This window comes from Triturus cristatus, chromosome 4_1, assembly GCF_964204655.1.
Source record: "Triturus cristatus chromosome 4_1, aTriCri1.1, whole genome shotgun sequence".
Taxonomy (NCBI): Eukaryota; Metazoa; Chordata; class Amphibia; order Caudata; family Salamandridae; genus Triturus; species Triturus cristatus.
In genome coordinates this window covers 114,734,910-114,758,116 of record NC_140585.1, presented here as the reverse complement: position 1 = coordinate 114,758,116, position 23,207 = coordinate 114,734,910, and the positions used below count along the sequence as shown (strand labels likewise).

The window sequence follows — 23,207 nt, the reverse complement described above, 5'->3', positions numbered from 1 at the left end:
AAAAGTTGTGGCAAAAATTTTTTTTATTTGCTTACTTTTGTTACAATCACCGCACTCGCGCTTTAGCTATTAACATTATAAGCTAAAGCGCGGCTGCCGCGATTGCCTAAAAGTAAAGAAAATACTTCCATTTCTTTGCTTTTGAAGTAAGCAGTCTGTTTTTAAGTGCGGGTGAAAAGGAGAGACATTGGTCTTAAAGTGCTGAGTACAGAGAAACCGAACTGCTGCAGTGCCAGGAGAGGCAGCGGATGCTGTTGTCTCTAGCAGGGAGCCCCTAGCCCCTGTTCCAGGTCCCATCTGCGAGTAGGGCCCTTCCACACTTCCTGTACTCTTCCCGGTGTCTTTACTTAATGTTCGACCCTCACAATCTGAGAAGCCACTGTCTGCCGAGTCCCCGTGACTAGGTGTTCCGGTAACGCGCAGCTTCAATGATGTCTTCGGTAAGGCAGGGTGGTACTTCAGAATTCACCTTCTTCGCTGAGGTGAAGTTTCCTAAGTACGACCACACTCAACGACATAGGTAAAAGCACTACGCACTGCACACGTTAACACTACTCACAAAAGCAGCAAGACGTCACCAGGCAAGATTGTGCTGGAAGAAGAGAAAAGTGCCTACACAGAGGGAAGTAGTTATTCCGTGGTTCCTGGAGGACACGATTCAGACACCTGAACTGAGTGACAGAACACAGCATGCAAATAAAAAACCAAAGTAAAAAACCTTGTCAGTTTCAAAGCCAAGAGCCAACGCCAAGAGCTCTAACCTTAACAAATGCGAGACCTATTGCATTGCAAATGCTTGTGTTTCCTTGCGCCTTATTTGTTAGCATATACATCATTTCCGGTTTTTCGCGAGAAGCACCGGCCAATTACAGTCCCCTTACACTAGTAATTGTTATTTGGGGGCTTCTTGTTTATTTAATTTAATGCTGGTGTGTGGCACGGCACATTATAATTTTACGAAAGCTAACTGCTGCCCGCTTTTATTTGTTTATGCACAGCTGTGCATGGCGAACAGGGTTGCTGACTGATTTGGGCAACAGTGTGTTTTGGCTGCGACATTAATAGCATGCAGAATGTTTTTTTTTTTGTGTGTTTTTTTTAGAAATGCCCAATGCCGGCGCAGTATATTTTCTAAGGTTACGCATTCCTAATTAAATTAAAATGATGGTCTTTTGCCTCGCTTACAACTGGCTATGTTCACTTGCTTGAAAGCAGAGTCTTTTTTACAGTGTTAGAAGGTGATCGGGCAGGAAACTGCTTTAGACATGTTTAATAGTATTATTGTTCGTACTTGCCCATTCCTTGTTTATTTGCTGCACACTTTTCTATTCAGTACTTTGCAATCTACTTATGTCAGAAATATGTGAAACTATTGCTGCCACATATTTAATTTCGGTTTTTTAAGAGGCTGATTACGTTCGGCGTTTATGGCCGTAGCACAGAAAAGAATTGGGAGACGTTAAACCAGGCTGTGCGGTGGGTCACTGAACCTATTGAAAACCAGAACATTCCAATTTAAAACATAGCAATGCTTACTGAAAAGCAAGAGCCGCTGCAACCTCATAGTATGACTTGCCTGCAATGTGAGAGTTAACGAGTCTTACACTCCTGGCGTGGTTCAGGCATGCGTTTGAAAGAATAATTGCAGAGCGATTAATTAGAAAAAGTCCCTCTTTATACAAGCGAGGTGCACTGCTTGAGAGCTATGTTCGCCACCATAGATCACGTGCTGCATTAATACGTTACAGCGGTGGTTCCCAATGTGTGCGCCGTGGTGCCCTGGTGCGCCATGAAAACTAGCCAGGGGCGCCACGAACAGATGCGCACACAGTTTGGGAATCACTAATAAATAGACGGTTACAGGATCTGCCTTAACAACTCTGAATGTACAATGGGTTTGGTAAATGTCGTGGCAGCAACTGTACAGAGATTCCTGCCACCGTGTTTGTGTTGCTGTCTTCGTTGCATGACTGCCGGTGTCTTCTCCTATAGACCTTCCGCCATGAAGACAACAGCTGGGGGTCCGCACAGTACCTACGGGGGTGGGGTCCGCACCGTACCTACGGGGGTGGGTGTCCGCACCGTACCTACGGGGGTGGGGGTCTGCACCGTACCTATGGGGGTGGGGGTACGCACCATACCTACGGGGGTGGGGGTCCGCACCGTACCTACGGGGGTGGGGGTCCGCGCCATACATACACGGGGGCAGGCTGGGTGTACGGCGCGTCCATCCGTGGGGGGGCAGGGGGTACGGCGCGTACATCCACGGGGGCTGGGGGTACGGCACATCCATCCGCGGGGGGGTTGGGGGTACGGCACATCCATCCGCGGGGGGGCTGGGGGTACGGCGTGTCCATCCGCGGGGCTGGAGGTACGGTGCGACCAACCGTGGGGGGCAGGGCGTACGGCGCGTACATCCACGGGGGGCTGGGGGTACGGCACATCCATCCGCGGGGGGGTTGGGGGTACGGCGCATCCATCCGCGGGGGGGCTGGGGGTACGGCGCGTCCATCCGCGGGGTTGGGGGGGACGGCGCGTACATTCGGGGGGCTGGGGGTACGGCGCGTCCATCCGCGGGGCTGGAGGTACGGTGCGACCAACCGCGGGGGGCAGGGGGTACGGCGCGTACATCCACGGGGGGCTGGGGGTACGGCACATCCATCCGCGGGGGGGTTGGGGGTACGGCGCGTCCATCCGTGGGGTTGGGGGGGGACGGCGCGTACATTCGGGGGGCTGGGGGGGACGGCGCGTACATACGGGGGGCTGGGGGGACGGCGTGTACATACGGGGGGCTGGGGGGGGGGGGGGCGCGCGTACCGGGCCCCCTATTCTGCTCGCATCGCGGCGTACTTCGCTTTTACGGCACTTTTTGGGTGCCGTAAAAATATTGCCGTCCGGACTGCTGTCGGTACGAATCGTACTTGTTGGGACGTAAAAACATGCCTAACTCCGTCCGGAGGTCACGTCCGCGGTGTCCCGGATCACATTCGTATGTATTTTGCTGTCGGTCGGTGTTTTTTCCGACTCGTACGGAAATGGTGTTTCCGTACGAATCGTACTTGCAAGTTTGTATGGTGTTGTTACCGGGTACGAGTCGGACGGAGAAAACGCTCCGACCGACGGTTCGTACCCGGTTTTTCCAGGATCGGAATCGGCCCCTTTGTGTCTACAAAAAGGGGGCAAAGGAAATCCCTCGTACTATTCGCCAAAAAAATACAGCCTTCAACAAGTCTTCGCTCTTCAGGTCCTTAATTAAATTGGAGGATTGATTTTTGCAAAACAGCATATTGTCACCTTCTAAAGCAGACTTTAGGGCAAATATATGGATGGTTGATCAGGTCTTCCATTTTATATCATTCTTATAAAAGTGTACTAAACTAACTAATTATCATTTATTCATTAACCTCATTGACCTGAGAGCATCTCTCCTATGGGAAACACTTTAGTCCATGGGAGTTCCACCTTCCCTACTCAACGTCATAGTGAGGCTTCAAGTAAAAATTACACCCAGGTCAGATATGGCAGCAATGGGGATCTTGAGGAATACATCCCTTTTAGGAGGGGGGTGAGACAAGGGTGTGTTCAGGCCCCCACTCTTTTTTCATTATATATAGATGAAGTCATTCTCTATCTTAATGGCTGTGTAATTGATTTACCGCAGTTAAATGGGCTAACTGTTCCATCGTTATTGTTCACCGACGATACTATCATGATCGCCCTGACCTGGAAAATGTTTTAGCCTCTTTTCAATCCCGTTCTATAATTAAGAGTTTGGAAATAAACATCTCTAAGTAAAAGATAATGATCTTCAATCCACATTTGAGCTACAAGGGGAAAATGAGACTGGGAGATAAGATGCTAGAAAGAGCTGCTACTTCCGAGTATCTGGGAATAAAGCTTGGTTACAGGCTTTCTTGGTGACCACACCTAGAGAAGAGCAAGGCCACACACACATAAGTCAGCTGTGTTTTGAAATGTTTAAAGGCAGCCCCATCTAGTGCAATTTTATTGGCAGTTGAGGTCTATCAGGCCAAAGGCCAATCAGCAGCACTTTGTGGGATCGGAATCTGGGGGTACTCATCTGTAACCCATCTAGCTGTTCAAGAATATAATTTTATACGGTCATTAAATAATCTTCCCCAGAGAACCCTTGGCTATGTCCCTGCTTATGACGTTTAGTTTTGGGGTCCTTAAAATCCACATGCATACAGCCGAGTGGAAAAACGGCTCCGATAATGGGGCCTTATGGGAACTGTGCACAAATTATGCTGTTGAAAATATCAAACGTCTCATGTATGTGAAACCTAGATTATTATAGATTGGACCTCAATCAGCACTTAGATTTTTTTTAACCAATACTTCATGTTATATTGTTTTTGGCATGAGCAGATGTTTGCAGATTGTATGCTTGATAAGAAAGATGAAAAGTAAATATTTGGAAATTTTTGCCATATGCTGGGTGTTAGATTTGGCATCTTTTGGCGTGTTTCCACTGAGTTTTTGCTTTCTGACCCCCTGGTTTTGACTCTGTTTGTGTTGGCTTAGTGTTTATGCGCACCTTTCTCACTGCTGATCAGTGGTAAAGTGCAAGTGTTCCTGTGGTAAAATGTGTTATGGAATGTGGTTTCCATGATTGGCTTTTTTGATTTATGTGTCAGTCCCTAGTAAAGTGCACTGAGTTTGCAAGGGCCTGTAAATCAAATGCTGTGAGTGGGCTGCAGCACTGGTTTGTGCACCCACTTGCCAAGCACTAACCCTCCCTTTTCCACTTTTAGAAAATAGGTATTTTCCTGCTCAGCCATCCAGCAGGCCTCTGCTGGGTTTGTGGATTGACTGTCTGGGTTTTGGATGGCAGTGGCTAGGGAGCAGCAGAGGCTCTGGATAGTCTAGGTGGGTCAGGAAAGAGCTGAATAGACCTGGGCTACATTAGAGAAGGGGGAGGAGATTTCCTTGCACCTGAATGGGCCTGGTCTGCCTCTGACAATGCTGTCTCCACCTCCTGCCAGGCAGTCACACCAGAGAGGGCAGAGTTGGTTCTGGCTGGACACAGACACTCTCTGCCTGAGAGAACAAAGGATTTTGGGCTAGAAGAAGGGGATCCCAAACCCCTGAACTTTAGAACTCTTTTGGACCAAGAAAACTGCCAAGAAAAAGAGCTGGAGAAGTTGTGAGGAGGAACTATCACGTTGCTGTGTGCTTTGCTGTGTTGGCCTGCAGTGGCTGCTTCTGTCTTGGGAAGTAAAAGGACTGGACTGAACTTTCTGCAATCTACTTTTGTGAGTTTCTCCAAAGGCTTGAAGTAGAGCTTGCCCCCTGTTCAAGAATTCTAGTAACAGGAAAGACTTCAAGCTCTTCTGCTCTCAGCACTGAGAACTGTGTGTTTTGTGCCGCAACAGAAGAAACTATAAACAACAAAATGTATAGGTGTGTACTGTGAATAGGCAACTATTAAACAAAAACCACCTTGACCACTAAAGCGGTTTTGTGTATTTATTTACACTATTTTGAATTGATTACTTGAGCATGAAACATTAAATATTTTAAACCAAACCAAGTAGAACAACGATTTAGCACAGTACAAACAACATGGGTACAAAGTGGAAAAACAAAGGAAATTACAGACAAAATATACAATATTACAACTAAATGGAAATAACCAGTCCTTAGATTGTACAAGGAATGTGGCGGCAAAAACAACTAACAATTTTAAGGGCTAAAGCCTGCCAACAACAGCTATTTGTCTAAACCAATAGCAACAGGCATATTGCCCTGTTTACATACTATATAGTAGAATGGCTAGAGTTTAGGGTTATGACGAGCTGGACTGTGGTCAACGCGTTTCAGAACTCGGAATTTCTTTGGGGGTTCTTCCTCAGGACCGGGACTGGGTCGAACACTGTGAAAGACAATTACAAAAAACCGGGGGGTGATTAAACACTGGTCCCTAATTTTATCCTAATATTCGCAAAAAAATGATTACAGGTATCTCCTTACCCTTGAGGTAGTGGTTTGGACACCGAAATGTAGAACCAGCGGGTTACTTGTGTCCTCTGTTTTTTTGGTGTTTCTAAAAAATGGTAGAAAGCAGAATTTTCAATTTAATAGTGTGGTAAAAAAGACCACTACTAATATAGGTGCACTACATTGAGGTTGCGCATTTGTTCTGAAAACACTGACTGAGCGCATTGTGTGAAAGACAGCTGTTGATGTAAACTCCTTTTATACTGCGCATTTATTGTACAGTGCTAATGACTGCGCGCGGTGAGCTGTACCTTAGAAAAGGCTGACAGTTTTTTTGGAGGGAAATGCTCACATGCGAGTCTTCCTAGTGTACTGTAAGTTTTTCAGAGACACAAAATGAAATTGAAAAATACTTAAATTTGCCTCCTAGTTCAAGGTTTGCTGTTTTTATCAGAATAATGGCAGGAGAAGCTTTCACACCGTGGTGTCCCTGTGGAAAGCAAACATTCAAAATTCTAGTCTGCACAATAGATTGGGAAATTTTCAAAAATGTTGCTGAGCTGCCGTAATCCAGGTGAGCGGTAACAAAGTTGCACTTACTGCTTATCTGGAGGCATCGATGAAGGGCGCATGGCGATTCATGACTTGAACAATTTTGTCAATATCCTAGAAAATAGAAACTTTGTATCAACGCGTGTGTGTGCTTTTTGAATGCGCTCTCACTAGCGTGGCCAAGCAGGCTCTCTTAACTTGCCTGGAAATGGAAGGTTCAGCTGCTGCAGTCTCTCTCCAATGTGTCCGAGTCGGGCCCCCTTCTCAGGAAGTGGGACACAGATCACATGAGACCAAACTTGTAGATTCAGATCGCATGGATGGCGCATTGCATGATGGTACTTGTGGTCTGGAAATGGAGCAAAATGTTTAGGAGCTGTGTTTCTGGAGTTTACAGTCTGTTTATTTCCGACATTTCATTGAGGCCCGAGGAGGCAGTGTTGATTTCATAATTAAATATGCCTCTCTCTGGAGAAAAATTCTTTTGAGGTCGCCACCCTGATGAGTAGGTTTAATGACACTTAGTACTGTCCAGCAAAAATCTTTGTCTGAATGGCCTAGATTTTGAAAATGAGTGATGTGAGGAGCATTTGGTACTTTGTTCTTTAGTCTGGAACGATGTTGGGTTATGCGCTGTCTAATTTCTTGTGTCGTTTTACCGATATACACTAACTCGCACTGGCACACTATTGCGTACACCACGTTCTTAGTGTTACAGGTGGAGAGTACAGAATGTTTCCATCATTGAGTCTCATTAGTGAATTCAGACCCCTCTAACATTGAGCTGCAGGCCTGACAGTTGCCGCACTTGTGATGTCCCGAAACTGGTTGAAGATTAAAAAAGGAGTGTATTGATTCAACTTTTTTCTGAGGCTCAATCGATGCCCGTATGATACGTTGACCAATGCTGGAATTCTTTTTTAGGGCAAAAAGGGGTATTTGAAGGTCTTTATCCACGTCTATTATCAGGTGCCAGGTTTGGCGGCCAATTTTTTTGAAAGTTTGAAAGAGTTCGCGAGGGAGCCAAATGTAGACACACATACTAAACGGGTCATTGTTTTTTTGACATTCCTCTTAAGCAAGACTTCTCGTGGTGTGAACCACATGCGCTTACGAGAATGTTTGAGCAGTTTTGATGGATATCTTTAGGCCTTTAGTTTTTCAGTCAAAGCTTGAGAATGGATCTCATAATCCTCTCTGCGCGAACAATTCCGTCGCACCCGCAAGAATTGACCATACGGTAAATTTCAGACATTTGGGGTGGAAACTATCGAAGCACAATGCAGTGTTCCTATCTGTAGGCTTGGTGTACAGTGTGGTTATTAGTCCTGCTTCCGTAGGTCGGATCTCTACATCCAAGAATGTAAGGCTGGTTGTACTGTGTGCCAAACTGAATTGAATATCCGGATTCATATTGTTGATCCATATATGGAACTTAAGGAGATCATCTTCTGTGCCTGCTCAAATACACCACACATCATCTATGTATCGATACCATTGTATCACATGATCTTTGTATGGATTGTTGTTGTAAATGTACCGCTTCTCATACCGTGCCATGTAGAGTACCACCATCTCATTTTCAAACTTGAAATAATTATTTTTCAATACCAATGATGCCAGATCTAAGATGAATTGGGAGTGTACCCGATGGGGGCGCTCTCTGCCCTCTAGATAGGATTCCTACACTTCGAGGGCCTCCTCCTGAGGTATCTGTGTGTATAGAGACACAACATCCAATGTGGCCATTCTGTGCTGAGCAGGGTTGAATTCGAAACCCTCAATTTTGTTTATAAAGTCTGTCGTATCCCTCAAATATGATAAAAACCTCTTTCAGAAATTCTTCGAGGAATAGATCGACATATCCTGCAATATGCTCTAAGGCTGAATCACATCCCGACACTATTGGGCGCCCTGGAGGAACGGTGGCACTCTTATGTGTCTTTGGAAGAATGTAAATTACAGGGGTCCTGGGATGTTTTTTAAGGAGATATTCATGTTCCTTAGGGCCCAGAATGCCATTCTGTAAGCCTTCATCCACGATGACTTTGATCGCACTTTAGATTTGCTTGACCGGGTCAGAGGGGATCCTCCTGTACCATGTTTGGTTGAAGACATGTTTGTGTCCCTCTGCTAGATAAGCCTCTCTAGACCATACCACCATCGCTCCACCTTTATTGGCGGGTTTGATTATTATGTCTTTGTCCTCTTTCAATTCCTTGATTGCCAATCTTTGCGACATCGTCATGTTGTTTTTTACAAAGGTTCTGTGATGATTCAGTTGATTGAGGGATGATAGAACCGTTTGTTCGAACGCAAATATGTTCTTCGGAATGGTGTGGGGAAGAGGACAGAAGGTACATTTGTTATGGAGACCAGAGACTTTTCCAATAGATGCCTGTTCTTTATCTTAAAAAAATGTAAGGAGCCTGATTTTTCTAAACAGTTCCATTTCTTCCATTTTGAGGTGAGTTAAGTCTTGCTGTTGGCTGGGAATGAATTTAAGACTGAGTTCTAAAACAGCTTCTTGATCACGTGTCAGTGTTTTTGTTGATAAATTGATGATGGTTGATGTATTCATGATTTGTAATATTGGCACCTCGTGTGCATTTCCCATGGTTGGGGCTTGAATCGTTCTCTCTTCTGTTCTTGGCCTTCTCCTAAAAAAGTATTATTGTTTCTTTTTTTCTGGTTGGAATTTGAGGGTCCTGCAGTTTCGTCTGATTCTCCTGTGGACTCAGATGACGTTTCAGAAAAAGTTAGAAACTTGCATTTGGGTCTGCTCCGGAATTCTGGCAGGAACCTACGGGATTCCGCTCTTGTATAGAAATCTACCCTCAAGTAGGGGTAAACTGTCTCTAGGTTGAATGATTTCTTATCACGCTCGAATTTTGAGTTTTTGAAATGTATATTATTGTCTTTAAACGTGGCGAACTCTTTTTCTCTTTCCTCTAAGAGAGTCTTGGCTAGGTCTGGGCGAATTTGCGGAATTTTGGCATTTCCGCGATCTGCGGAGAATGCGGAATTGCCAAAAATTCCGCAGCATAACGGAATTTTTTCCTTGTTTGCGCTTTCAAAATGCGTGTTCGCACGTGTGATAGCGACTTACCGGGATCCCTGTGTTCGCCGATGGGTTTTCCTATCCGTTCGCGTGTGCCTCGAGATTTTGGTAGCCGACCGCGCGATCTCGCGGGAATGTGTGAACACGAACACGTCATTTGGACGTTCCATCGGACATCTGCGTTCGCGAACAGGAAACACGCATTGCAAGTGGGTGGTACGAGTGAAACAAGATGGCCGCGCCAATTGGCGAACGCGTGGGCAAGTTCACGAGATAGCTCCCCCCGAGCATGCAAACAGCAGCCCCGAACAGGATAAACGCATCGCGAACGGGCGTAACAAGCAATTCCGCGTGCTCGTGGAATTCTGCATGGCTCGCGGAGATTTTTTACCGTTTCGCTGAACTTTGTGTAACGCAACTACGCAAATTCCGCCCCCCCCTAGTCTTGGCCTCTGAGACTGTGTGATTGTCTTTGATTGATTGTATCAGTTGTTCTATTTCATCCGCTTGTGTGCGGCAGAGCCTTTGAGCAGTCTCAATGGAGTGTACCATTAAATCTCTACTGCATTTAGTGCTAATACAACTAAAGCCCTTCTTGTATTCTGGGTATTCAGTGAAAATGACTGGGACGTTCTTTACCTGGAGGCCCCACGGGATAGTGCCCACTTTCATTCAGTTCTAATCATTTTTTCTGGAGTCTCATGAGTTTTTCAGACTCATTTTTTGTCTTAGCGGTTGTACTCAAGTAAATAATAGGAAAAATGGATGGTGCAGAAATAAGTTTCTGAATGTGATCTTCAGAGACAGACAAAGTTTCCTTCTCGGACATGACAATTATTTGGAGTAAGCCTGGTGTGGCAAACTCGTGAGCCTGGATCAATACCCTTTTTAATCAATATTTTGTGGAAGACCCACATGGACTGTTGTCCGCTCAAAACCTTTTAACAAAAAAAGGGGGGTTGGGCCTTAAATGTATAGGTGTGTACTTTGAATAAGCAACCATTAAGCAAAAAGAAATAAAAGTATCTAGCCGCCATCTACGATGCTGCTGCCGACTCCGTGTCCTGAAGGCACCGCAGAGGGCACCGCTGCAATGTCGCACCGCGACCCTGGACTCACCGATGCCGCCTGCTGATGCCACCACCGAGCTGCAGCTCGCACCACGACCTGTGGACACCGCACTCCGCACCCTCGCTTCACGACGACGCCTTGGTATAACGGTCAATGCCGCTCTAAGCCGAAATTGACGCGGCTGCTTGCACCGTGGTTTGAGGGCACTGCTCATAAGGTTACTCAACGCACCGCCCTCATCCTGCACTGCAACCTTGGCCTACCAACTCCTGCGCCATTGACTCCAGTATGTCAGCCGACGACAGCACTTCAGGAACAACAATGCCGCTGATTGCACCGTGACCTCCCAGCACCGCAATGAGCACCGCATTCCCTTTGCATTGTGACCCTGGTCTCACTGATGACACCATCTGATGACATCACCGAGCCGTTGCTCGCACCACGACCTGAGGGCATCACACGCCACACCGCTGCACTTCGCACTGCAGCACCCTACGCCTGCCGACACCAGCGCTCCTGACTTCAACTGCGAGGAGTTTGATCTGCAACGGGTGTGACTTTAAGGGCCTGACGACTCCTGCACCGACCTCCGGAACCGACGCCTGCGGACGCCATACTTTCGGAAGCTCAACGAGAGGTCACCAACGCCCAGTATTTCTAAAGGTACTGTTTTGCGGGTCTTCCCGACACCGTAGCTGGCCCGCGACATCGCGGTCAGCCAGAACTGTTTGGATTTGTTGTTCACGACACCGTGATAGCTCCGGATGGAGCTATTGACATCAAGGCACTGTTTTTCAAGTTTATTTGGATAACTGAAGATTGCTGAATACTGTATTGTGGATTTTTATCGTTTTTGATCTTCTCTTAAGTATATAAAAATATTGGATTTTTTTCTAAACTGATGTGGTGTCCTTTTGTAGTGCTTGCACTACATTACTGTTGGTTATGTGCAAATGCTTTACACACTGCCTCTAAGATAAGCCTGACTGCTCGTGCCAAGCTAACAAGGGGGTGAGCAGGGGTGATTTTAGAAGTGTAACTCCCTTATCCTGACTAGGAAGAAGGGTCCCTGTTTGGACAAAGGTACTTACCTCTGTCAATTAGAGACCCCCATTTCTAACATTGGTTGTCAGCGGTGAGGATTAGGACTTGTGTTTGCACTTGACTTACCATATCGCTGACCATAATGTGCCACATACTGTGTTTTTTGGTCTATTTTTGTGATCCTACCTTTTGGGGCCATTGAACTGGTGTTTTATTTAATGTATTTATATTATTTTTTGTTATGTACATATTAGTTTAAACTATGAATGCACTGTCTGATGTTCCCTATTGTATTTTATTAGTGCTGTGTGCAGCTTGATGCATCATTACTGATTGGCTATCATACACTTATGTTTTTGCACAAGGGTGGTGCCCTCTATGTCACTAGATCTACAGGTTCTATCAGTAGATTTTTAAAAACAGTCAGATGACAAGTGGACTGATTGTTAGGTTTTTGTCAATGGACTGTGCTCTGATCCAGTTTTATGTGGAGTTTCTCTTCTTCTGATCTAAGTGTTATGATGCACTTTGTTAAGACTACAACAACAAATTGTGCGATATTATATGTTTTATTTATATCCAACTTTTTAAGGTTTATAACCAAAATATTTATTTTGTAGATGACGATGATTGCAGCTACTTTAGAAGTGTGTTTCATTTGTTAATCACCCAAACCATCTCCCAACATAGTTTATCCTGGCTTATAAGTCAAAGGAAAGTGGAGGGATGAAGAGTATGGTAAAGGAGGGGATACACATTCTGGATGAAAATTGTATTTGAATGCCTTCTGCACATGTTATTTTCCCTGTCTCTATTTATCTCACTTTCAAAAATGTTCTTGATGTATTTCATCCATTCCTTCTCCTTATACATTAGAATACCCTTATCTGTCACACTTCCTTTATTTGTTCCGATTTCTCACATTCATTTAGAGTCTGACATATATCTAATTTTGGTCTCTTTCTCTCTCCTACTGCCTTCCCTCATTTCCTCACCCCTGTGTCCCTCTTTTCCGCGTGTGCATTTTCATTCAACTTGCTGCTTTCTGATGGACAACTTATCTTTTCTTTCTCTCTCTTCTATTCTACCACTTCCCCCTTGTTCCTGCATAATTTTCACATAATCTCATCCATGTTCCTTCTTCATTCTTTGCCTTCCCTCCACTCCTTTCCTCTCGCCTCTCCGGTCCGCTCCTCCTCTCTCCTCTCCTCTTCTTCCGTAATTCCTATCTCCTCCCACTCACCACCCCTGTAGGTGGAGCCCTCAAATGTTACTTTTCCAACGGACCTGATGAGGGGATCAAAGATTGTCGTCCTGATGAGAATATGTGTTTACACTTCCGTCAGGATGTATGTGAGTATTTATGTATTTAATTTATTTGAAAAGTTTATAGAGCACAAATAGCAACTGAAGTGCCTCTTGGCACTGATCGGGACAAGCTAAGGCAGCTGACAATGTTGCAAAGATTAAAATTCGGCAAACACTCAAATGCCAGGATTATGTTTAAATAACCCCATTCTTATGTATCCTATGTATATTATGGTTGCTTTGGGACCCAACCAGCAATCGGAGTTGGTTCCAGACTTTAGCTGTGTGATCAGAATGAGCTTCACAACACACTCTTCCTTAAGAAATAAGCATATTAAGTGCACCTTGACATGGACTTCCTCAGTATCAGAACATGGGCGCCAGTACAAAACAAAGTTGGAAGTGACATCCTTCTCCATTTGCAGTACAAACCACATGTCACTCCCACAGCTGCACCACATACTCCAATTTATTGCTAGGAGGGCAAGGACTTGAACCTCTTCCATTACTCCAAGCTAGAGTTATCAATGACAGTGACATGGATGTGAATGGTAGGGTGAAAGGTAGAAGTTGCTTCTATGGACTACCCCTAATTGGCATCTGTGTATCTAAAAATGACATTAAGGTTCATATTGGAACCTAGAATTTTTGGGAGGTTTATTCCCAGACTTTGTACTTTTTGCCCTCCTGTTTTTGACAAAGTCTTTGCTGGTTTTTGGACATTGGGCACTTAAGCACTTCTATTTAGTGCTAAAATGCCTATGTTCTCCATGTAAATTGGGTTATTGATTGGTATATCCGTGATTGGCATATTTGATTTGCCAATAAGTCCTCAGTAAAGTGCACATGTGCCCAGGGCCTATATATCAAATGCTACTAGTTGGTCTGTAGCACTGATTATGCCACCCACACACATAGCCTCTCAAAGGTGTCTCAGACCTGCCACTGCTGTGTCTGTGCCCATGTGTTTGACTGCCATGTCGACCTGGCAAGTGTGTCCACTTGTAAGAACCTAACTTTCTCTTTTTCCATTGGCAGGGTGCAGTGTAAGTGAAAGGTAGGACATGTAGTGATGTGTTTCAATTGTCCTGATATTGAAATACTGTGCATTTAGTTTTTCACTATTGAAAGGCGATTTCTCCCATAGGTTATCTTTGAAGTGGCCTTGCACATATTGCAAGAGTAACTTTCAATTGGGAAGAGAAAGGAATTTGGAGTTTAGGTTACCCTGTGTGTGAAAATGCCACCATTAGAAAGTGGCATTTTTTTGCTTAACCATTCTGTGCCTGCCTGTGGAATCCATGTTTGTATAGTTGACAGCTGGGATCTCCTGCATACACTCTAGACAGCCACACAAAGGGAGCTTAAGTGTGCCTCGCATATTGTGATGGCCCATCACCAGGCTGATGGGTCTTCCTGGGCTAAGAGTAGTGGGAGGAGTTGTCACTGACACAGGCATAGAGCTGGATCTGTTCTGCACAAAGAAGTCTCGACCTCATGGACCGTGTGTGGGACAGGGAAGGAACAAGATCTTGTGAGCAAGAATGACAGCATTTGAAGTATGCCTACTTCAAAGGCCAGAACTAGTTTGTGTTAGGGCCCTGACCCCAGAACTTCACACCTCTTTTGGACTTAGGACCCTACCAAGAAGAAGATCTGGAAGAGCTGTGATCCAGGGCGACACCTAATCAGGGATCAATACATGATAACACACATTGGCCCATACACATTCACCCAAATCCCTGATGTGCTGGGGGGCACGTTTTAATGACGTAAAGTTTATTTTCTTCACAAGTTCATGTTTAGCTTTTCTAAATACACAACTAAACCTCATATCAACTCTCTTTTCTCTCGGTCGATGGACCAATTAGTTGAGAAGTTGATGGTAATGGTAGCACTATCTAACTAACTATCTAGATAGCTAAATAATCACAGACTCTCGATAAGATTAATAAAGCTTTATCTCAAATTGTAGTAAAATATTAATGCTCATTGCATACCATTACAAATCCAAACAATGAAATTCACAAAGAGAGAGAAAAACAATCAGCAAATGCAAACAGTGTCATTCTCATCACAATTAACGATATGCACAGTGAAAGAGTGGATAGATTAGGAGACATCAGTTTCAGCAAAAATAAGGCGAAAATAAAATACATGTGACAGAGTAGATAGATAAAGAGACATAACTTTCAGAGACAAAAATACATTTGCAAATATTTATGCAAAGTATGAGTCAGAATAATACAATCCCAAAGGATCTGTGGAATACCACCCCCTTGGCCGAGGAGATGGTGCGGGTCCCGTGAAATAGAATCAGGGAACAAAGATTCCGGACCCAGGAGAGGGACAGGGACAGGAACAGCTAGGCCTCTCTGCAAACCTACGGAGAGCAACGCATCACCCCTCTCGAACAGCTAACGGAAAAGGCGTAAAACACACCCCTAAAGGCACCCCAGTTATACCCTAAAACCTACATGTCAAACCCACATCCGTTGAAACAATTTATGAAATACATCAGCTCATTGGTGGATTCACGAGGTGGTCCGTAACAACACCAGGTTTCTATTCACAATTTGGATAACCCATTGTTTATTTGGTGTTCACATGATGTAATTTCTAACTCGTTTATTCAATTTCAAAACATGATATATTTCTACACTTTCACACATAATTCTCAGTCACGTCCCCTGGAGATGTCTTGGGTCCCACGGCTAGTTTCATCTCTTGGCAGGCGAACAATGCACTCTGTGCAGAGCATCCTTGAACTTCTGTCCTTTCTTTGCAGTACTCAGCGCTTCTGTTTGCCTGTTCATGTGTTCACTCTCGCTCAACTTCCAGCCCCTCATCTATCCAGTTAACTTAAGAAATATGGAGGCCCATTCACATTCAGCTTACTATGGTGAATAAAAACATATACATTAATTAATTACATGGTAATGCACGTTTCACTGTTTACCACCCACCTTTGTGCTATTCCCAGTTAACATTTTTCCTAGCAAAAGATTTTAGGCAAAAGCGGCTTTATTTGTTATCATTTAAAGCAAGATGCATAACTGTGATATGTAGCCTTGGCCTGCACTAAATTTACTTTCTTTTGAAACGCCATATTAATATGCAGCCTAGTTCTCTCATGCATTAGTTCATGTTAGTGCACACATGCGCCAAAGCAGTTTCCCTTGTGTTAATGAGCTTTGTATGTTTAGCTTGTCACTGCACACTATTAGTACGTATCATGGGGTGTTAATCCGAGCAATCTGAAATCTTGCTCCATCAACCCCCTTCTGATGGCTTACTGGAGCGATCATAAGATATCTACCATACCAAGTGCCATCTTCATCTAACTAAATATCAGGTCTTTTCTCTCTTTTCATCAATTGCTCATCTAAATCCTTTGGTCATAGTAGCCTCTCTTGGTATCTTCTAGTTCTATCTCATCTCTTTTTCTCTTTCTTGCTCTTCGTTTGTTATTGGATTCTGTCATATCTTTTCTTCCGCAATCACACTTACAATACTTATATGTTGTTGTTATTTTTACTAAGGCTATTACAGCTACTGAAATGATTGGCATTATTATTTTTCCTAATAAGCTACTTCCAAAGGGAGAAAATTATTTGCCTACAGAAGAGAAACCCTTACCAGTTTCTCCCAAACACCATCGGCCTCCAGTTGGGGCAAATCTTCATGTAATTTCGTAATATTCTTTATATATCCCTCAATACCTTTATTTTTGTCAGGGATATATGTACAGAAGTGTTGAATTTTCAACATGCCACAGACTCCACCCTCTTAGGCCAATAAGATATCAAGAGCAAGTCGATTCTGCAAAACCATAGATCTGATTACAACCATTTTTGTGTAAATCATTAAGAATTCACCAGCAGTGTCTGTTGATAAACGATCAACTATCGTGGACAATTTTCGAATTTTAAGTAAATTCAGAACGACTCCAACTGAGGGTATCAATGCACCAAAAATATCCCCTACTTTTTCTGAGAAACTGTTCTCTTATCACGTGTTAGTCCTTGTCTTACTTCGGTAATTCTGTTTGTTGTTTTTATCTACATGGTAGACTTTAGGAAAAACAATTGCAAAATAACAGTTACCATACCAATGTGTAGGCAACCTGTTATAGGCTTTCTTACCGCACACATAATAAACTCCTGGGAAAACGGGATAAATTCCTCCCTTCAATCCTCAACCTTTGGTAATTTGAAAAGTATGCTCACATTCACTAGAACCAATGAAATAATTATTATAGTTAGTTTTTGTTCTAAGCAAACATATTTTACCTTTCTGATACCAGTCCATGGACATTGCAGCGCACGTCTTCCCTCTCTGAAAGCCCACAGTGGTACCTGTGACTTCTGTTCAGCCGCTTTTCTTTGGAAACTTTCTCATCTATATTCTACCATTTCTATAAACAGCTTTTCTTCAACCCGCAAACTAGATTATTGTTATACGCATATTATTTATCTAATGTCTTGGTAATATGGAAGAATTCTCCCATATGCCGTGCATTTGTACTACATAAAACCTTATCCAGCTCCTTTATAATAGGTAATTCTGAAAATACTAAGTCTATATTTGAATAATGATACTCCAACTTCCCCTTCACATAAAAGAGGCTGGTTAAGACACTACAGGACACACCATATGTTAAAGGAAGGTGATGATATGTCACCCCCTCTGAGACAGATGAAGGTAATTGCATGCACACATAACAATCACCCACATTCATGGTATTCACATATTCATACAACAATTTAGTAAAAATATTTAACGAGAAATCATTAATTGATTTATCATGGTGGAGAAGGCTTCCATCTAATTGTTCTATGTTAGTCCTTGGTGTTTCTTATTGAATCATTAGTATTGTTTTGGTTATTAGTTACCATTAAATAAGTACAATGACAGTTAATAATGTCTACATAAATGTTAATAAAAAGACACTACATAAGTTAGCTTTAATACATCTACGTTTCAGGCTAGATTTTGAATGTTCAGTCACTTTTTCTCTGGCCATTTTGTATTCTACTAAAAAATGGAAAATCTATACCGATATAAAAACAAAAATCTTACTCAAACATCTCTGAAAATTAGTGTCATCCTACACTTCAAGGCTTTTCTTCTTTACCCCTTTCTTTTATTTTGCTTTTCTTTTAGTTCTTCTGAGTCATTCAGTTCATTCTTCATCTGGCAAGATTTCACCTTAATTTGCCACAGTTCTTTTAAGGTGGTCTCAACTTACTTTCGTCCACTTGCTGAGTGTCAGCACTGTCTCTTTCTTCACTTGGATCTGAGCTCTCAATCTCTTCCAAGATAACATAGGTCCATTCTTGTACTCTGTATTTTCTGCTTGGAATTCTTACTCTTCTTGTTTTTCATACTAATTCTTCTCGTTATTCTTCTTGTTCTGCTTGACATGAGACCTCATTAATTTACTCTGGTCTTCTCTTTGACTTTCTTCTCACAAGAGTGTATTTCAGCCTTTTCACTCCACCTGGCCAATTGTCACCTTTCCTTGGTCTTTTAACTTGAACTACTTTTTTGCCTTCTTCATCTGGTTCACAGGTTCTTTTATTTGACCTTTCTAGGACCTGTTCTTCTTCTTGACTTTCAGTAACTTTTCATTCTTCTGGTTCAACAATAATCTCTTTCTCTTCTGGTTCAACAGCAGACTCACGAAACCCAGTGGCTGGTGCCCACTCTACTTGACTTGTGCTTAGCTGTTCATCATCAGTTTGTTCTTCAGAATTTGTCACTCTAGATTCTTCAGCTTCACACACTTCAGCTGCGGGATTTTGACTTTGATCTACCAGTTGCTGCTCTTCTTGTCTTTCAAGTGGACTTGGGAATCGTCTGGTATGGCTGGCATGTATCCAATTTGGCAAGCCACCGCACTTCACTGCTGTCGTCGTCACCAGAATTATTTGGTAAGGCCAGTTCCACCTGGGATCTAAACACAATTTCCTCATGTTATCTAGAAAAATTGGCTCGAACAGCACTCCCATAAGTAGAGAGCTAGGTCATTCACACTAACTCCATATCACAGACCAGTAGCAGTATGATAACTATTGTCTCCAGAGTTCTTATGCAATTTGCAGGATATCCGAAAGGTTCAAAATGATGAAATGAGGATCCAACAGATCAATAAAAGGGGTAAAGCATCAGACCATTTCAGTGTTGTGGACACATCTTTCCTAACCTAGATTTTATTGTGCCATTGATCTGCTCAACCCCTCCAGATGCTTCGGGTCGATAGGCACAATGCAGCTTCTGTTCAATTTGTAATGCTTCACAAATCATCTGAATTATTTCGTTATTGAAATGGGTTCCTCTATCTGTTTCTAAAGTGACTGGAAATCCAAATCTAGGGATCAGTTATCTTAGCAGCAGCTGGGCGACAGTTAAACTGTCGTCCTTGTTCTTGGATAGGCTTCCACCCAGCGAGAGAACAAACAGACAACAACCAACACATATTTCATCCCATTGCACGGGGGAGCTCTATAAAGTCCAACTGGAGTCGGGTGAATGGACCTAGTGCTCTTCCATTTCGTCACCAACTAACAACTGTCTTTCTGCCTGAATTCTGCTGCTGACATGTGGTGCACCTCTGACAAAGGCTCTCTGCAATGACCCTGAACTTTGGGTTATACCATGACTGCTTGAAGAGTCTGATCATTACATCTCTTCCAACATGTGCAATTCCATTGTATACTCTGGCCATATGGGTTAGTAAACTATCCAGCATAACTGGTCTTTCGACTATATAGACCCACACTTAATCCTCTGCTCTTTTTCTGAAGCCTGAATTCTTTTAGATTTCCTTTTCCTCCTCACTTGCTTCCTCCTGCAACTGCCTAACTTCATCCTAAGTTTTAAATGAAGAAGAAAACATAAGATTGCAATTGGTATTTCCTCTCTCCATCCCTCTGTTTAGCGCTAATAAATTTCATGCACAGAAACGTGCTACTGAATCGGCGTATCTGTTGCTCCTCGTCACATTGTCGTCTCCTGACTTATGTGCAGAACATTTGACCACTGCAATTCTTTTAGGGAATTGCAAAGCATCCATAACATCTTCTACAGTTTTGCTGTTTCTTATAGAGGAACCTGAAGAAGTCAGAAATCACCTTTGCATCCATAGCTGTCCAAAATCATGGACAACCCCAAAACCATATTGACTATCAGTAAATATGGTTACCCTCAGGCTTTTGGCAATTTTGCACTCTCTAATCAGAGCTATCAATTCAGCAATTTGGGCAGAGTTTACCCCTTTTAGACAGAATGCTTCTAGAACTCCCACTGGGTGCAAACAGCATAGGAAGTGCACAGTTCACCTTTCTCATTCCTCAAACATGATCCATTCACAAACATCTTGCAGTCTGATTCATCTAGAGGATCATCCCCTATGTCAGGCCTTGGTTGTGTGCACAGTTCGGTCACATCCAAACAATCGTGATCCGCTTCCTCTCTCACTTCCTCACAATATGAATTTGGCAACAGAGTTGCCAGATTCACAGTTGTGCACCTCACCACACTCATGTTTTCAGCACTCAAGATCACTCTTTCATACTTAGTCAGCCGACTAGAGGTCATGTATTGTGTCCTGGTACGAGTAAGGGTGGGCGTAGTTCGCGAAGTAGCACTTCGCGAAGCTACGCAAAGTGAAGTTCGCACTACGCGAGCTACGCGTAGCACTTCACGAACTGCGTAGTAACATGTTCGCACTGTGCAAGATGTTGTTTTCAATGATTGCACAGTGCGGACAAGCAACCGGCACTGTGCAATCATTGAAAATGGCATCTTGCACAGTGCGAGCTGTAGTTTTCTGCTGCTCGAGTAGATTTTTACTCGAGCGGCAGCTTTCTCAACGCGAACTGGTAGTTTCTCATCGCGAGCGGTCGCGAGCATACGCGACCCCTCGCAATGAGAAACCTGACCTCCTCGCGTTGGGAATCTCGCCAGCAGGTTTATTTTCCATGCTCGCGATCGCCAACTTGATTTTACTGATCACGAACAAGGAAAAAGTCTCGCCGGGATGTCATTTTGCTTGCTCGCGGTCACCAACTTGACGTTGAGGACCGCGAGCAAGCAAAAAATGACCGCAGCACTACGCAACACTACGCTACGCGTGTTCGCACTGTGCTACGTGCAGTTCGCGTAGTGCGAAGTAGCGCGAACTTCGCAAACTACGCGAGCGTAGCGTAGTGCTTCGCCCAGGCCTAGGTACGAGTAAGAAGGGTCTCAATGGAATGTGGCACATACACTTTGACTGGATGCCCCATCACAATCGCTTCACTCTGTTCCAGACTCACGTAAGTAGCAGCTACTGCTTTCAAACAACCTGGCAACGCTGCAGCTACAGAATCCAAAGTAGCTGAAAAGTATGCTACTGGACTTCGTGCCATTCCATGTTTTTGAGTTAAAACTGATAGTGCGCACCCATCTCTTTCATAGCAGTACAATGCAAAATCCTTTTCATAATCTGGTATTCCTAACGCAAGTGCTCGACAGAGACTGTTTTGCAGTTCTGTAAAAGCTTCCATACTTTCATCATCCAACACAATCGGATCTTTCACATCTTTTCGTGTCAACCTCTGTAGAGGTTTTGCAATCAGTGAGAAACCACTGATCCACTGCCTACAGTATACAACCATTCCCAAAAACATTCAGACCTGCCTACCACTCTGAGTGGTAGGCAGGTTCATTTGCTTAATTACACTAATTCTTTCTGGTGTCACCTTTCTGACACCTTTTTCTATTTTGTGTCCTAGGTACTGGACTCCCTGTTTACAAAATTGCAGTTTGACTGGTGGCACTTTGTGTCCTCCTTTTGCCAAATGGTTCAGTAAGGCAATGGTATCTGTTACGCATGCCTCTTGTGTGTTTGATGCCACTAGTAGGTCATCAATGTAATGAACCAAAACTGAATTTCCTGGCATGACCAATGTCGCCAGACATTTCTTCAAAATCTGATTAAAGATTGAAGGACTCTCTGTGTACCCTTGAGGAACTCGGCACCATGCCAAAACACTGTCTCCGAACCGGAATGCAAAAAGATATTGGCTCTCCAGATGCAAAGGAATCGAGAAAAATGCTTGGCACAAATCAATTACTGTGTACCTTTCAGCATCACAGGGAATTCGATATAGGATCAGTGCTGGATTTGGTACTACTGGACAGCAGGGTCCTACAATTTTATTTATTTTTCGCAAATCCTGCACTATTCTTTATTTTCTGTTAGGCTTCTTAATTCTTATAATAGGCGAATTACAAGGAATGCTCAGTATTTCTTTTTGTATTCCCTGTTCAATCATTTGGTCGGTATCTGTCCGCACTTCTGAATTCTTGGGGACCCCGCAACAGCACGAGTGAAGGCGATAGCGTTTTTTTGTCAGAGGTTCATCATCCTCTGAATAGAGTGCCCTCTTTCGAAAATGGTTATCCAGCTTGATGCTTCATGGTAAAACATATATTTCTCAGTTATCAGAGGACCTGCTCACGCAAAGATTGTTACGAGCTATTTCTCGCTTCTGTTCTTAAGACAGCATCATCTGGTATCCCCTTTATACTACACCTAGGACCTCTCGTCCTCTAGGTTTTGCTTTACTTGGAGGACAGTTCATCCTATTCCGTGCGACCAGCACCTTCTAAGAAACAACACAGGAAGTGGCTTTCCTGACAAAGGCATTTCTCTGCCGAAACGCGCGTAGATGAATATTGCCACAACCTTGATTGAAGCAAACTTTGTTTGGATTTAAAAACTAACACAATCATGTCATCATATTGATATTATATAATGATTTGTTTACAAGCATTGCATATCAGATGTACAGACCATGTAAAAATAAGCTCAATATGTATGTAATTTGCATGACTGGATAAATGGATGAATGTGGAATGTTTGCAGATTGATTTATTGTTGTTTTTCTCTGTCCAAAATATCATAAAATCATTGATGAAAATATTTAAATAAACTACAACTTTGTGCTTTTCTAATATTGAGAGATGGTCTCTTCCCCCTGATTGTAATATTGTGATGTATTTTTAAACATGTATTGAAGTTGCCCTAAGAACTTTACAGTAAGCAATCATTTTGTCAATCACAGGAATGACTCCTGCAATTACTTCCAGACTCATTTTGTACTGAGGGGTATTTGGATATACAGCACCCTCTTTCGTTGGAACCTGAATCAGGTCTACA

At 43.4% G+C, this 23,207-nt stretch overlaps 2 long non-coding RNA genes across 2 annotated transcripts in view; one reads left to right on the top strand and one right to left on the bottom strand.

Moving 5' to 3' along the window:
• LOC146844066 (uncharacterized) overlaps positions 1 to 23,207 on the top strand; it is an 84,610-nt gene that overhangs the window by 42,239 nt on the left and 19,164 nt on the right. Inside the window, exon 3 of the long non-coding RNA XR_014981124.1 lies at positions 12,944 to 13,042. This is a non-coding gene — a long non-coding RNA (uncharacterized LOC146844066). The remainder of the gene's footprint in view (positions 1 to 12,943; positions 13,043 to 23,207) is intronic.
• Positions 3,789 to 6,777, bottom strand: LOC146844067 (uncharacterized). Its single transcript, XR_014981126.1, has 4 exons — positions 6,716 to 6,777; positions 6,562 to 6,627; positions 5,995 to 6,067; positions 3,789 to 5,896 (listed from the first exon to the last, which is right to left on the bottom strand). It is a non-coding gene; the product is annotated as an uncharacterized LOC146844067 (long non-coding RNA).